This window comes from Chenopodium quinoa, unplaced genomic scaffold, assembly GCF_001683475.1.
Source record: "Chenopodium quinoa cultivar QQ74 unplaced genomic scaffold, ASM168347v1, whole genome shotgun sequence".
In the NCBI taxonomy this organism is placed as follows: domain Eukaryota; kingdom Viridiplantae; phylum Streptophyta; class Magnoliopsida; order Caryophyllales; family Amaranthaceae; genus Chenopodium; species Chenopodium quinoa.
In genome coordinates this window covers 862940-876859 of record NW_018742598.1, presented here as the reverse complement: position 1 = coordinate 876859, position 13920 = coordinate 862940, and the positions used below count along the sequence as shown (strand labels likewise).

General features: G+C 32.2%; 1 long non-coding RNA gene across 1 annotated transcript; it reads left to right on the top strand.

The window, feature by feature from the left end:
- Positions 1–7058: 7058 nt before the first annotated feature.
- LOC110721159 lies at positions 7059–10637 on the top strand. Its single transcript, XR_002511397.1, has 4 exons — positions 7059–7467; positions 8500–8591; positions 9096–9164; positions 10126–10637. It is a non-coding gene; the product is annotated as an uncharacterized LOC110721159 (long non-coding RNA).
- The last annotated feature ends 3283 nt before the right edge of the window (positions 10638–13920 follow it).

Here is a 13920-nt window from a genome sequence, read left to right as displayed (position 1 = left end):
AAAACTCATACAATTAAACCAGGCCTAGTCTAATTGCATAGCATTTATTCAATCAATAGGAAATTAATCAAGCATTGACAATCAACAATAATAAATTAGCCCTTCATATTATTCATGGATCCCAACAAACCTAGAAATAAAACTACTCACACATAGTTAAATCTAAACTAATCAAAGAAAATAAAAAAGACATGATGAAATAAAGAAATTAAATTACTGAAAATAATAGAGAAGAAATCGTTGCCAAGGTTAACAAAAATAATGGACTGAATTAAGAACAAAATTGTAGAGTTGTAGAGAGAGAAAAACAATGAGAGAAGTTTAATCTAAAAACTAAGTAGAGAGAGAAAAACTAAAAGAAAAGGTAAATTGTGTCAAAAACACTAAAACGTATTTATACAAAGCTCCTAATAATCCTAATTAAAAACTAAGTAAAATCGTCGAAAAGCATCCTCTAAAACACGCACCCGGTCGGGTGTGCCTTTTTCCTTCGTAGAGACCAAGCGCGAGATTGGGCGAAGAGGGCTTCGCTTCTTCTTCTGCCCCGCCCGGTCGGGCGCGCCTCGGGGCGAGGGCAGCCTGATCGGGCAAGGCTCTTGAGCGTTCGATTAGACATTTGATTGGGCTTTGATTCTTCGACCCAATCCGGATTTCCTTTTTTGGGGCTTTAATACTCGGTCCAACGCCTTGGTATCTCATGTGGCAAGCCCTTAATCACCGATTCGATGACTCTGACCGGCCTTGGGCTTTGAAAAGTGGTCGTGCTCCTCCAATGCTCGTAGTTGCTTCATAAAATCTCAGGAAAATGCTCCAAATGTGCAATTCCCTACAAAACTCAACCAAAACTACGAAAACACTAGACAACACCAATTAGTAATAAAATTGGCTCTAAAGAGCCAAAAACAATATCAATTATAACCAAGGGACGGGGGTAAAACACTATATAAAATAGACATATCAATTGGTTATTGTAGACACCTGATTGAGTCTCCCTAAAACCCAAGCCCAGTGATATGTACTTTTCACGTCATTGATTATCGAACGCGGTGAAATATGGAAGAGTCTCGTGATCCCTCTGTTTTTAATAAAAATACTTCTTTCGGTTTTCAAAAATCTTTCTTTTCGTATCCTATCTATGAAAGATGTCCAGTCCAGTTTATTTTGGTCCATGATATTGGTCCAATAATTGTGTAGTTGGATGGGGCTTGAAAATATCTTTACAACGATATATTATAAGCCCAATTTTGATGAATAATGGAAAAGTTATGGCCAAAATGCTAAATTGGATCTTAAATGAGTTTTATGTACGGCCCAATAATCATGTCGAGGGTCCATTAATTATTATTCTTAAAGTAATTAGAAATTACTTTAATTTTCTAGAATAATCTAGAAGTTTATTTTAAATTCTAATGGGATTAGGATAATTAATTATATTTTTATTTGATTTTGAAAAGATAAAGGATTTTATTTGGAATAAAACAAGTGTTTTAAATATGATTTTTAAAGATAAGTACGACTCTTATTAATCCCAATTATATTGGAAAACAGACTCCGTACAAAAATTTATCATGCAGCACCATCGTGTTGTGACAAGCCTGTCGCTGAATGACAGGCATGTAGTTGAACCGCAGGCATGTGCCGAACGAAAGAGTTGTTGCATCGCGACAGATCAATTTTATTCCGATTTAAGTTTTGACTATTTTCTATCGTTTACGGCCATTTTTCTCTATGAATAAGGTTGATTTTCCCCGTTTTTAATCATCAATCTATTTTCTCTTCTCTCTCTAAGCTAGAAGCTTGTTCTTTCTATCTCTCTTTCTAAGACTAGCCTTTTCAAAACACCATATGTCCATCACGAGACTTAGACACACCTAGCCAAGCTTATTTAGAAATATGATCTATAAATAAGATCTACGCCTAAGGTTGAATTAAGTCACAAATAACAGTCAATGAATTGTGAAACAAGGCAACCGGTTTTCCCAAAACCCTAAACTCCCTTTTCTCTCTCCTTACTCATGGCCCTCCCCTCTCTCCTCACGTTCGCATGGCCGGTGCCCCCTCATGGTGGCTCGTGGTATTTGTTGTGGTGGTTCGTGGTTAGTTCGTGTCTCTTTTCTTCGTTAAAGGTTGATTTAAGCGTTCAATCAATACTAACTAGCATTAGTGGAGGTTTAGCTTGTGCTCGTGGACCAAGTAGAGGAATCACGTTTGGGGTTCTTTATCTCCCATTGTTCTTGATCGATCGCACGTGGATTCACACTTCAAAGGTACAATTATATGTTCTTTGTGTGTTATGCAATGATCTTGGTTATTAGATGCTTATGAATATGATTCATGAAATGCCGCTTAAAGTATCTAAAGTCCTACATAATTAACCACAATTCATCCAAAATTAAACAAAGTTAGGATTTTAGAATTTATGCTGCCCATTTGGTTTGGGGGAACTTATTACCAGGGGTAGTAGATTTGAAGATAAGTTATGCATGTACACATCATTTGGCTCAAGACCTTTAGGGAGGCCAGGTCTGATGTGCTTCGTACCAGAACTAGGTCCAACTACACTCCTAGCCAGCATAGGATGGGACTCATGTGGCTGGAGAACTTCCCCAATAGTGAGCTCAACAAAGCCAGAGTCCCTAGTTTCTGAACTATATCTACAGCGGGAGTAGGTGGACCACCGTTCTTAGATCCAAAAGCCAAAACAACAACCTTTGGTGGTTTCTCTTCGTCATCACTGGAGATATACTCCATAAATTTAGCCCCATGAATCTTCCTCATCGCAATTATAGAAGCGCGATGTGCAGGTTTCTTGATACTAGATCCATGGCGAGGTTTGTACCTTAGAAAAGAAGGACAAGACAAAGAGAGTTTAGTAGCAGAAGGAAGAGACTTGTAGCATTGCAGGTCTGGGTTTTTTTCGTTTGAAGATTCATGGTGAAAGATAAGCAAAATAAGAGATTGGAAAGCAAGAGAGAAAAAGAAGAAAACCTAGAAAATCAAGAGAGAGAAACAGAGCATTTTTAGAGAAAGAGAAGAGGATGAATATGAATAACTAGGGTTTGGGGGTTTGGTTTTCAAGAAATCCAGAATTGAATGCACCCAACCATCTTCAACAGATGAATTGAATGACGATGCATTCAATGAGTGTGGTTGGGAGATAGGGGATTTTAAAAGGTTGGGTGTAATTTTGGCGGGAATGGTTAGGATAATTAATCTAATGCTAAAGATAATGAAACTAGAATAAGAGTTCTAAGAAGGTGAGTTAAAAAAAAGTAAGGGAAAATATTCATTTTGCAGGCAAAAACTTACTAAATAAGGAAAGAAAAATATTTGTTGCGAGTAATGTGAAGCACTATTTTTGGAAAATGTTGCGAGTAATATGAAGAGGATGTAGTATAAGTAACCTCATTTGTTCATTCGAGTAACCCCTATTTTTTTGTTTTAAAAATTAAAAGAATGATTCCACTTATGTAAGAGAGTAACCCCTTTTTTCATTTAAAGTAACTCACATACGTCTAGGTAACCCCATTTACTCATCACCGCGACCCCTATTATTTATTTAGTTATCTTATATGTGAAGTGACCACACCATGTGGCTAGCCACATAATTTGTGGATTTTAATAAGATATTATTTGGTCTTATTTAATTTGAATTTTTATTAACTTGTCTTATCTGATTTATTAATTTGACTAAGCATTAACCTCATTTTAATACTAATATATAAGGAAAAACATCATGAAATTGGACCTTGTTAGATTCGTCTCATCATTACTTTTTAAATATGTAATTTTCATAATTCTTTGAGTGGAACACTATACGACGCCCTCAAATCTCCAAACAACACCTGCATTTAAAACCTAAAAATACATTTCGACCCTTGTTGTAACTCCCCAATAATTATCTCTTTAAACCTGTGAGTACCATGAACAATATCCAAGAGAATTACTAACGTGTTGCCGCCACGTGTACAAACATTAAGGTTATATCAGAAATTAGCAGCGGAAAAACTAATTCAGTTATAAATAAGTTTCAAATCAATAAACAAAACCAAATTAATCTTACAAATTGGAATCATTAAGGCCCTTATTCAAAACCCAAACTAGTAAAAGTAGTATAAAATGAAACCGAGTTTAATAAATTCAAAAATAAGAAGCAAAATAAGTTGTGAAAAGTAACCAACACTCCACTCAAAATCCTACCACCTAGATGTGAATGCTGCATGTGTAAGAACATGTGGTTAATCTGCTCCCCAATATTACAAGTGTAAAAATTCGATGGTCACATGATCATTGAAAGGCAAAGGCCATGACCAAAGAAAGACACACAAAGCACGCAATCAGCAAAGCTGAGTACATACAAGCTGCGAAATATAATAAGAAATCCCTATCATGCTACTAATATTCAATCATCACACACAATTAAATCATAGAGTCAACACATGACTCCACTGTCAATTTTACTAAAACATCACTAATTAATAGTAGTTACATCATTTCATTTTATTCATTGGATTAAGCAATAGATAAGGTTGTCCATCCCATGCTCCATTTGGAACATCAACGAAACAAAAACCCCATACCTCCTTTCGAAAACATCAATAAAACATCCAATGGCCATGGACGCGACTCCATGACCATAGCTAGTATGAGATCTCATCTAACTCCTAGTTTTTGAAAAGTATATGAAAAAAGAGACTTGTAGATCCGACGGCCTCTAGAAAAGTGCACGACTAAAACCTCATGTACCCCAACCCTTGATTGTCATTACTCCAGATGTGCACAAATCCAAAGTTTTATTGCTCATCCATCTTACACTTCACGTGATTTACAAGTTTAGACTTGGTGATGACTCATATGCAAAAAAATACAATCAATCCAACATCAATTCAATCAAGTAAAGCAAGTTTTCAATTCAACTCTTGATTTATTAGTAACAATCAATATTTATTATTGATTACTTTAACTATCTCGGTGTATAAACACCTTGAGTGCATAAAGCACCTCACAATCTTAACCTTGTATTATAAGACTTAAATTCTTCCTTTACTCATTATATCTCAATAATCATGAACGAGTAATAAATAAATCATTCCACATATTCACGTACTTTTGCCCCTAAGCGCATCTTACAAAATCAATGCATAACAATACTTGCAAGCTAAGGTAGTATAATACACGACATTCGGAAATCACAATGTATAACCAAACCATTTCGCCCAGTCTTCTCTATACATGATATTAAATTCTCGATACATTCCTAAACATGCATCTAAAGGAAAGGTTTCGTAACTCGTACGTACCTTGAATAAACGAATCGGTAGGCCACTTTAGAAACTAGAAGCCGCCTTCTAAAAAGTCCTCTCCTAAACTAAACAACAAGAACTAAATCAACACCCAAGCAAATAAATTAATAGCAATACTAACTCACTTTAAAACCTTCAAAATCCAAATCAAACAACACTTTAAAAACTTTCTTTAATTAAAATCAAAAGCTTATATGTAGTTCTTTAATTTTCTTCATAAAAACCTTAAAATACACTCTTATACATGAAAATATAGCAAATTTAAAGTTTAATAAAAATCTGAAAATTTATTTTATACATGAAACCTCAAAATTATAATAATCTTTGAAACTACTTACATTATATGTTAAGTTAGAGCTTCAAAAACAATAACCTAAAATCTGAAATTTTGATTTAGTAACTTAATGTATAAATACAAAAATTTAAACTTGAAATATATAATTGGTTTTTCAATTAGTTTCATAAGAACTCAATCAAACCTTCAAATTTCACACTATTACCCCAAAATAAACATAATTCAAAATCTGAAAATTAATTATATTCACAAAAAATATAATTTTAACATAATTTAAGCACTATATATATGTAAATAACTTGGTTAACACGTTTTAACCCCTAAAATCATGGAAAAAAAAAAGTTTAAGCCCTAATTTTCATACTTATAAAAATCTGAAATTTTTGTCATTAAATTAAACGTAGCACAACTCACAAATTTATAACCTTTTGTAATTTACATGCATAATCAAATCATAGTAATAACAAATTAAGACCATATTTTAAATAAAGATTAAAATTTTAATTAATTAACAAAGAGAAAAGAAAGAAGGAGGAGGAAGAAGAGTGTGTTGTACGGATGGTGTACGGGTGGCGCAGTTAGTGGCGAACCCAGCGTTGTTCACGGTGGGTCACGTGACCTAGAAAATTTAAGGTTTAAAAATTATTGAAAGCAAGAATATCACTAAAGGAATTCCGTGGTTCAACGGTAAAATTTTGAATGTGATTTTCCTTATATGGGCAGGGGTCAGGGGATCAAATCCCACCACAAACCCTTTATATTTTTTGTTCCCTCCAATTTATATGTTAGCCTTCCGTTACATATTTACATATGATTGTACTATGTTTTGTTTTTCTTTTCTTTCATTTGATTTATAATATTATTTTGGCCTATTATTCCTATTTTTCATGAAAATAAAAAAAATTATGTATATTTTTAAAAAAAAACTTTCATATACTTTTGTTTGACTATTTTTTCCACTTGACAATTTACATACTAGCCTATTAATTTTCTATAATTTTTTCCCTTCATTTCATTTTTATTATTGTATATATAATTTTATTCTTTACATTAAAATCAAAGCATATATATATATATATATATATATATATATATATATATATATATATATATATTACACAATTACAATTTTTGTGTACATTTATTTTATTATATACATCAATTAACTAATTTAAATTATCATATGCAATGTTTGATAACTCCGAAAGTCTGAACCCATTATGGGTATTTTTTTAATCCGCCACTACTTTTATTTATTTAATCCTAGCTATGTAGTCCATAATAATAACTATATTATATGAGTAATATCAATTAATCTTATTGATATTGCACTACTACAAAAGTGACCTAAGGTAACATCACATGGTATCACTTTAAAAGCTGGAAACTGAACTACTTTATAGGTAACACTATGTAACACTTTAACATTAGGTAACACTTGATTGTAACACTTTGATATTAAGTAACACTTTATTGTAACACACTAACATTTTGATATTAAGTAACACTCTATTGTACCACTTTTACTAATTATTGGTCCCTGACTAAAGGTACCATAAAAAAAACGACCCTACTTCATTACCTCCCTAAACTTATTTTGGCATTTCGACCTTTCTTCATTTCTTCATTAGCTCCCTCTTAGCATTACGTCCTCCACCATTGCCCCCGTCCACCGCAACCGCCCTCCTGACGGTGCTCCACCATAACCTTCTTCCACTAGAGCCCTCCTCCACCGAAGTCCCCCTCTGACACATACATTTCCTCGTCTCTCATTATTTCCCATTGAAGCGCACTCAACGTTCTCCTTTGAGGCAAATTCTGAAATCAATTGAGGCCTATTCTGATATCCATTGAGATGAATTCTCTCAGGTAACAAGTTGATTCTTTATGCAATTATCGAATCTTAATTTCGTAATCTAGGGTTTATTCTTAAGTTAATTGTAATTATATTTAATTTAGGGTTCTTATAAACTCGATTATAATATTAAACTATTGCTTATAATTAATTTTTTATTGAACTATTGCTTGTAAACTTGATTACTGCCCTAAGTGTTCGAAATATGCATGTGGGTTACTGTTGCTGTAGATTTCAGACTCCAAGAGGAAATATTTCTAATTTTTTGGATAAATTTTTCTGATTTCGATTATTAAATTTGTGTTTCCATGTAATTTGCACTTTGATGGTTAATCTGAAATAGATGATTGAATATTTACTACTTTGCAGTTTCAATTACTTTAAGTTATTTTTACCTTTGGCTATTATTGTTTAAATTTAATCTTTAAAAGCATAAATAAATTTTTTTGATGTTATTAGTATGTTCATCTCTAAATAAAAGTGTTCTAACGAATTGGGATAAATCCCAAACCAGCAGCAAAACTTGTTAGCTGATGTGGAGTTCTGTTACTAGATTTGTTAGAGGAAGAATAATTAAGTAATATGGGGGAGTTTGTTATTTTTGTTATCACTATTAGTTTGTTATATATTATGAGGGAATATTGTAATAAATTGAAGGGAGGGAAGGGTAGTAAGAATGTAAGATCATTCAGAAAAGTTGTAAGTAGAAGTTTTGGAAGAGAATTCCTTCCTCTTAAAAAAAGGAAATTGTGTTGAGTTCACACTGAATATTAATACAATCTATCTTTGGGCTATTGCATCTTCTATTAATTGCTATGAATAATTATATATGTTGATAATTGTGGAACAATAATTGGTTATATGTTGATATATGTAAAATTCTTATGTGATTACCAATTTGAACGTATTCAAGCAGTTCTTCTTTATTTATATTGTTTTGTTGTCTGCCCATTATGAGTTTGAGTCATAAATTTAGGTTAGATGGCATGGTTTATCTGCAAAATTCCTAATTATGACTGATACGTTGTGTTTTAATGGTCATGGAGTATCATCAAGCCAACGAAAAAGGATGCATCCAGTACTGCTAAGGCTGTTATCTCATTATTTCAGAAACTTGGGTGAATTTTATATGGATCAGGTAGGTGTCTCTTGATTCTTGAAACTGTTGTGTTTATGTAGGTGTGAGAATTCTTTTGTTACAACTTAGTGACTTAAAATAGCTATATGGAAGTTATTTACAAGCTAAGGATATGCATTATCAAACACAAATCTGGGCTTATTATATTGAAAATTCTTGTTCAGATTTGGTCTTTGGGTGAGTGATGCTTAAATTAATCAATACCTCTCTTGTGTTTCAATGCACATCACAACTTGACAGTTCAGAAGCTATATAGGTACTCTAAATCAGATAATGTGATGCAGGGTGGTGTGAAATGCAGAAACAAAATTCCAAACACTAAGTATCAATAGCCCCTTAGCAATATAAGAAACAGTGTGAGGACTTTAATACCCCTCAAAAAGTTTATTTACGTATTTACCCTCACGTGTAAATCATATGAGTATACTTCTTTATTTACCTCTTTCACTTCTACAACTATCAGTTACTCTGGCATAACTTTTCATCTTACTCTGTCTGATGGAGATCTGAAGCACCCCAAGCACCTCTTCAACATCATTTTTGTTGTCACCATGGTCACATTCGCAATAACAGGTACTTCTTTCTCTATTTCAAAGATTTTCTCTGTCCTCTTAACAGCCATGTTCCTAGAATTAAGGGTGACTAATCCATTTGACAGTTATATAATTAAAACTTCCACTACTTTAGAGAGGAAATTGAAAAACAGATCTTTACAACTGCCAAAAGCTCATATATATATTAGTGGTTATGATTGATAAGAATAAATATCCATTGCCTAAAACAAATTTAGGGGCACATAGAAAAAGGGCAGTGAATACTTAGGAAAAAACAAATTATTATCAGTGACTAAACTGATAAACAAAAATGCATGATAGGATTAAGCAGAGGATACTTGCGGTTGGTGAGGGTGATTTATCTTATACGGCCTGCCTAGCTAAACAAATTTGTAACGCCACCAATGTGACTGTTACTTTCCCCCATTCTCAAGGTCTTTTTTGGTTAGTTATATTTCTATTGTATGTTGTTCTTAATTTATAGAAGTTTAATTGTATGACATTAATTTGTTGTTTTGACAATAGCTCCCTTCATATTATCATATATGCACTTACAAATCTTGGTCAGTTTGATAGAATTGTTCTTAATTTAAAAGAAAATTTCACCTTTTTAGATAGATATTGGCAATGTGGCAGTAGTAAAATAACATATGCTATATTATTGGAATTTCACTCTATACGTCAGCAATAATTTATCAGAATTTAATCTACAAATAGGTTACACACGCTTATATCATTTTTGAGTTATGTGTTTCAACGGTTTGGTTTGAATGGCTTTTGCAAGATTAAGCTCTAAGAATTAAGCCAAATAGCTCAAAATTAACATTAATAGTCTACTTTTCATTAATCCTGCAATACATTATCCTTTTTTAGTTCAATAAAAAATCCTACACTTTATGCAGCCTAGATCATTTTAAAGCTATAGGCTTTAAATGGATCAAATGGCTCACTAACTGTTTCTTTATTTCTTATTGTGCCAGTTGACTTTAGTTCCAAATCAACATTATTAGCCTCCCTTAAAGAATTTGTAGCAGACATCTAGTGTTGTTGTTGCTCTCACTGTTACTGTTGTCACTACTACAGCTATTACTACTGTCTGCTGTTGTATGCTGCTGTAAACTGCTTCTGCTGCTATATGCTGCTGTAAACTGCTTTTGCTGCTGTAAACTACTAGTACTGATGTCTGATGATAGCTGCTGGTACTGTTAGCTTCTGTTGTTCGATGTTACTACTAGTTGTTGTTGTTTGCTACTACCGCTAGCTGTTGCTAGCTGATGTTACTACTGGTCTACTGGTGACTGCTTTCTACTAGACTGACTATTATTTTTCTCTTTCTACGGAGTATTTTGGAATATGGTTGTTTAGAGACCAAATTTAACTATCTTTTTGTTTAGAAAATTTAGACAAATAAAAAAAAAATTGGTGTTTATGTATTTTTTTTTTTTTTTTTTTGTAATGAAACTATGAAATAATACCAATTCAAATTATTCTCTTGTATATATTAATTTCACATTTGTAGTTGTATATGTTAATATAATTTTTATTTTTAAACTAAATAAATTGAATATTTTAAATAATAATAATAATAATACCTATAAATTAATAAGGTGTTACATTAGTTTGCAAAAAGTGATACATAATGTCTAATAAAGTGATACTGTATGTCAAAAGATGATTTAAAAATGTTACCTAATAATCAACAAAGTGTTATATTAGTTCGAAAAAGTGATACTTAATTCGGAATAAGTGATACTATATGATTGAAAAATGTTACCAATGATAAGTAAGTGTTACATAAGATATAAAAAGTAACATTTTAAAAATGATACTAATAATATAACAAGTGCTACATAAGAGGGTTTAGTTACCCAAAGTGTTACCATAAGTTACCCAAAGTGTTACATAAGATCTAAGGTAACATGGGCGGAAGTATCACCCAATAAAGTGTTACCTATTGTCTATAATAACACTTTTGCCACATTATGTAACACTTTTTGGGTGTTACTTAAGGTTAGTTTTGTATTAGTGTTGTAACTTAATTTTTAGAATGAAAAAGGAAAAACACATATGATATAACAAGTTTCTTTAGTCCTTAAATTCATCATCCTCCATCACAAAATCATCCTTCACAAAATCAACCCTTTGGATTGATTGATGACGGTAACCAGCACCCATAAAATCCTGGATCAACCACTAAGCGCAGTGGTGGTTGAAGATTGCGGGCGGCGGCAGCTGTGAGCAATGGCGTTGGCTAGGCTTCCTTTTTTTTTTTGTTGATCGTGAACAACAAAAGGGAGAAGGGGAAAGGCAGTAAGAGGGAAAAGGGGATTACATGAGATAGAGGAGAGTTTGAGGGTTTTTGGGGGTTTTTATATGGACTTGGTTTCCAGGTTTAAGTAAGAGTAGAATTTTATAATTGGGCTTGAAGAATAGTGTAAGCTTTCTTTATTCTAAAGTGGGCTAGCAATATTATAAACAAAATGGGTTGGTGCACAGGAAGAGGAATATAAATTAAATTTGTGCATATTAATAACATGATTCAAATAAATTTTGCATAAAATAATTTATTTAATGAAAATGAGATAAAATAATCATTTATATAATAAAGAAGTATATTAAAATTTACTCTTAAATCACGGGGGATTACACTTGCTATAAAACAAATCAAATTTACCTCAAATATTTTGACTGATCACATCAACTAGTCACCAGCCACCAAGGACCATCAATCAGCCAACATAACTTTCAAAATCAACCAAAGAATTCCAATTTTACAAAATCTAACAAAAATAAATTTAATGACAATATTAGTCAAAACAATACTTTGTTAAAAAAAACAAAAACAAAAACAATACTCCGTAATATTATTAAAACAGGCTTTGGAAGGAGAAGGAATTTGACTGGATTATCACAGCTGATGTATAAATGAAACTTTCAATTTTACAAAATCTAACAATAATACTCCCTCCATCCCTAAATTACTTTCCTCTTTCTAGCATTTATTCTTCACGTAATAGAGAGAAAGAGGAATGTAATTTAGGGACGGAGGGAGTACTACTCAATACTTCCAAAAACAATAATATTATTGATAATAATATTACTAACAATAATATATAAAACCGTAATGACAACAACATTCAGGGCAAAATGCCCATTTCTTCGCACAGTAGAGTAGGAAACACCCAAAAATTTTGGATGTCGGACGGTGTTTCAAAATTTCTGGGTATTTCCACCTGGAGATTTCGAAAATATTAGGCGTTTCTTCCCATTTCAGAAACCAAAAAAAAAAAACCTTTGACGTTCCGACATCCTCCACATCAGCCTCCCCTTGTCTTTCTTTGGCATTTTCGCACGATGGTGATGCGTAGATCTACATTGAAATGTTTTCGTGGTGTGGGTGTTGGTGATTTGTAAATAAAGGGAGAGGTGGTGGTGGGGATTGACTAGTGGTGGTGTTGGTGAAAGTTTTTGGAGTGGAGTGAATTGGGTGTTGGTGTGATTGGAGATGATAGTAACTAAAAACAATTTAGCTATACATAAGAGTAAATTTATAAATTTAGATTTATTTTGTGGGCGTTACTTGTAGATTTGAGGGTGGTGTTTAACAACCCCTTTTTTGAGAAACTTTCAATGATGCTCTGAAGGTTTTTAATTTAATTTTTTTTTCCCTCAGTGGTAAACAACAAAAAAGCAAATTATCTTTGGTAATCAACTATTAGTGTTAGTAATTCAGTGGTAACAATAGTTAAGCAAGTTAATGAATTATTAACAATGGTCAGCGTTTTAAAAGGGAGGGAAAAGATAAATGACTTAAATGCCCCTATTGAAAAAGTCAACCATATGTGTCTAATCATATTCACTAAGTAAAACCATCACACTTCATCATCTACATTTAAATCCTTCAACCTCATTTTAAAAAATAAAAATAAATAAAAACCTTCAAAATTTTAGAACAAAGATTTTAAGTTAAGTTATCTGAAAATTTGGGTAATTTGAGGGAATTTGAAGTTGCATTTGTTGTTGGGTTTGTTTGCAAGTCTAAGAAATATAGGGGATAATTTGGGTTGGATTTTCGAGGGATTTGGGTGAATTTTTGGATGGATTTTGATAAAAGATGTTTGCGATTGTCATCAAGGTTTGATCTTTTGAAGAAATTACCACTTATAGTGCGATTCAAAGTAAAATATGTATTTATTTCTGCTTTATTTGTGTTGCTCTGTTTTTCGATTTTGTAGGGTTTAATACTCATTTGCTCTTAATGTTGTTGTTTATGTTGGTTCATTTGTGTGAGTAATATTGTATAATTGTTGGAATACAATAGTAATTTTTCTGGGATATTTGATTGATGATGTTAGGGCATGAATTTTATACATCTTTTATGTTCTTTATTTGTGTGATTGATTTAGAATGGGTGACAATACTGTGTTACATCTAAGTGGACCCCATAAACATAAATTGTAACAGAAGTTGTGAGTGGTAGCAAAACCTATATTTTTTGGTTTAGGGTGGTAGTAAAATAAAATAAAATTTTAGTTAGGTAGTAAAAATCAAAGTGTTGTATTTTAGTGGTAGCAAAAGTCAAATTTTCCTTAATAATACTCTTGTATTTTTTTCCAAAGTGATGCATGATTATATGATTACAAATTTTTTAGAAACATAAATATTAAAATCCTTATTTAGATTGTCGTAGCTTGGAACTTTTATTGCCTTTTAGCTTATCCTTCAATTTGCACATCTCTTTAATTAATCTTGAGTTTTCTTTTAACATCCTCATT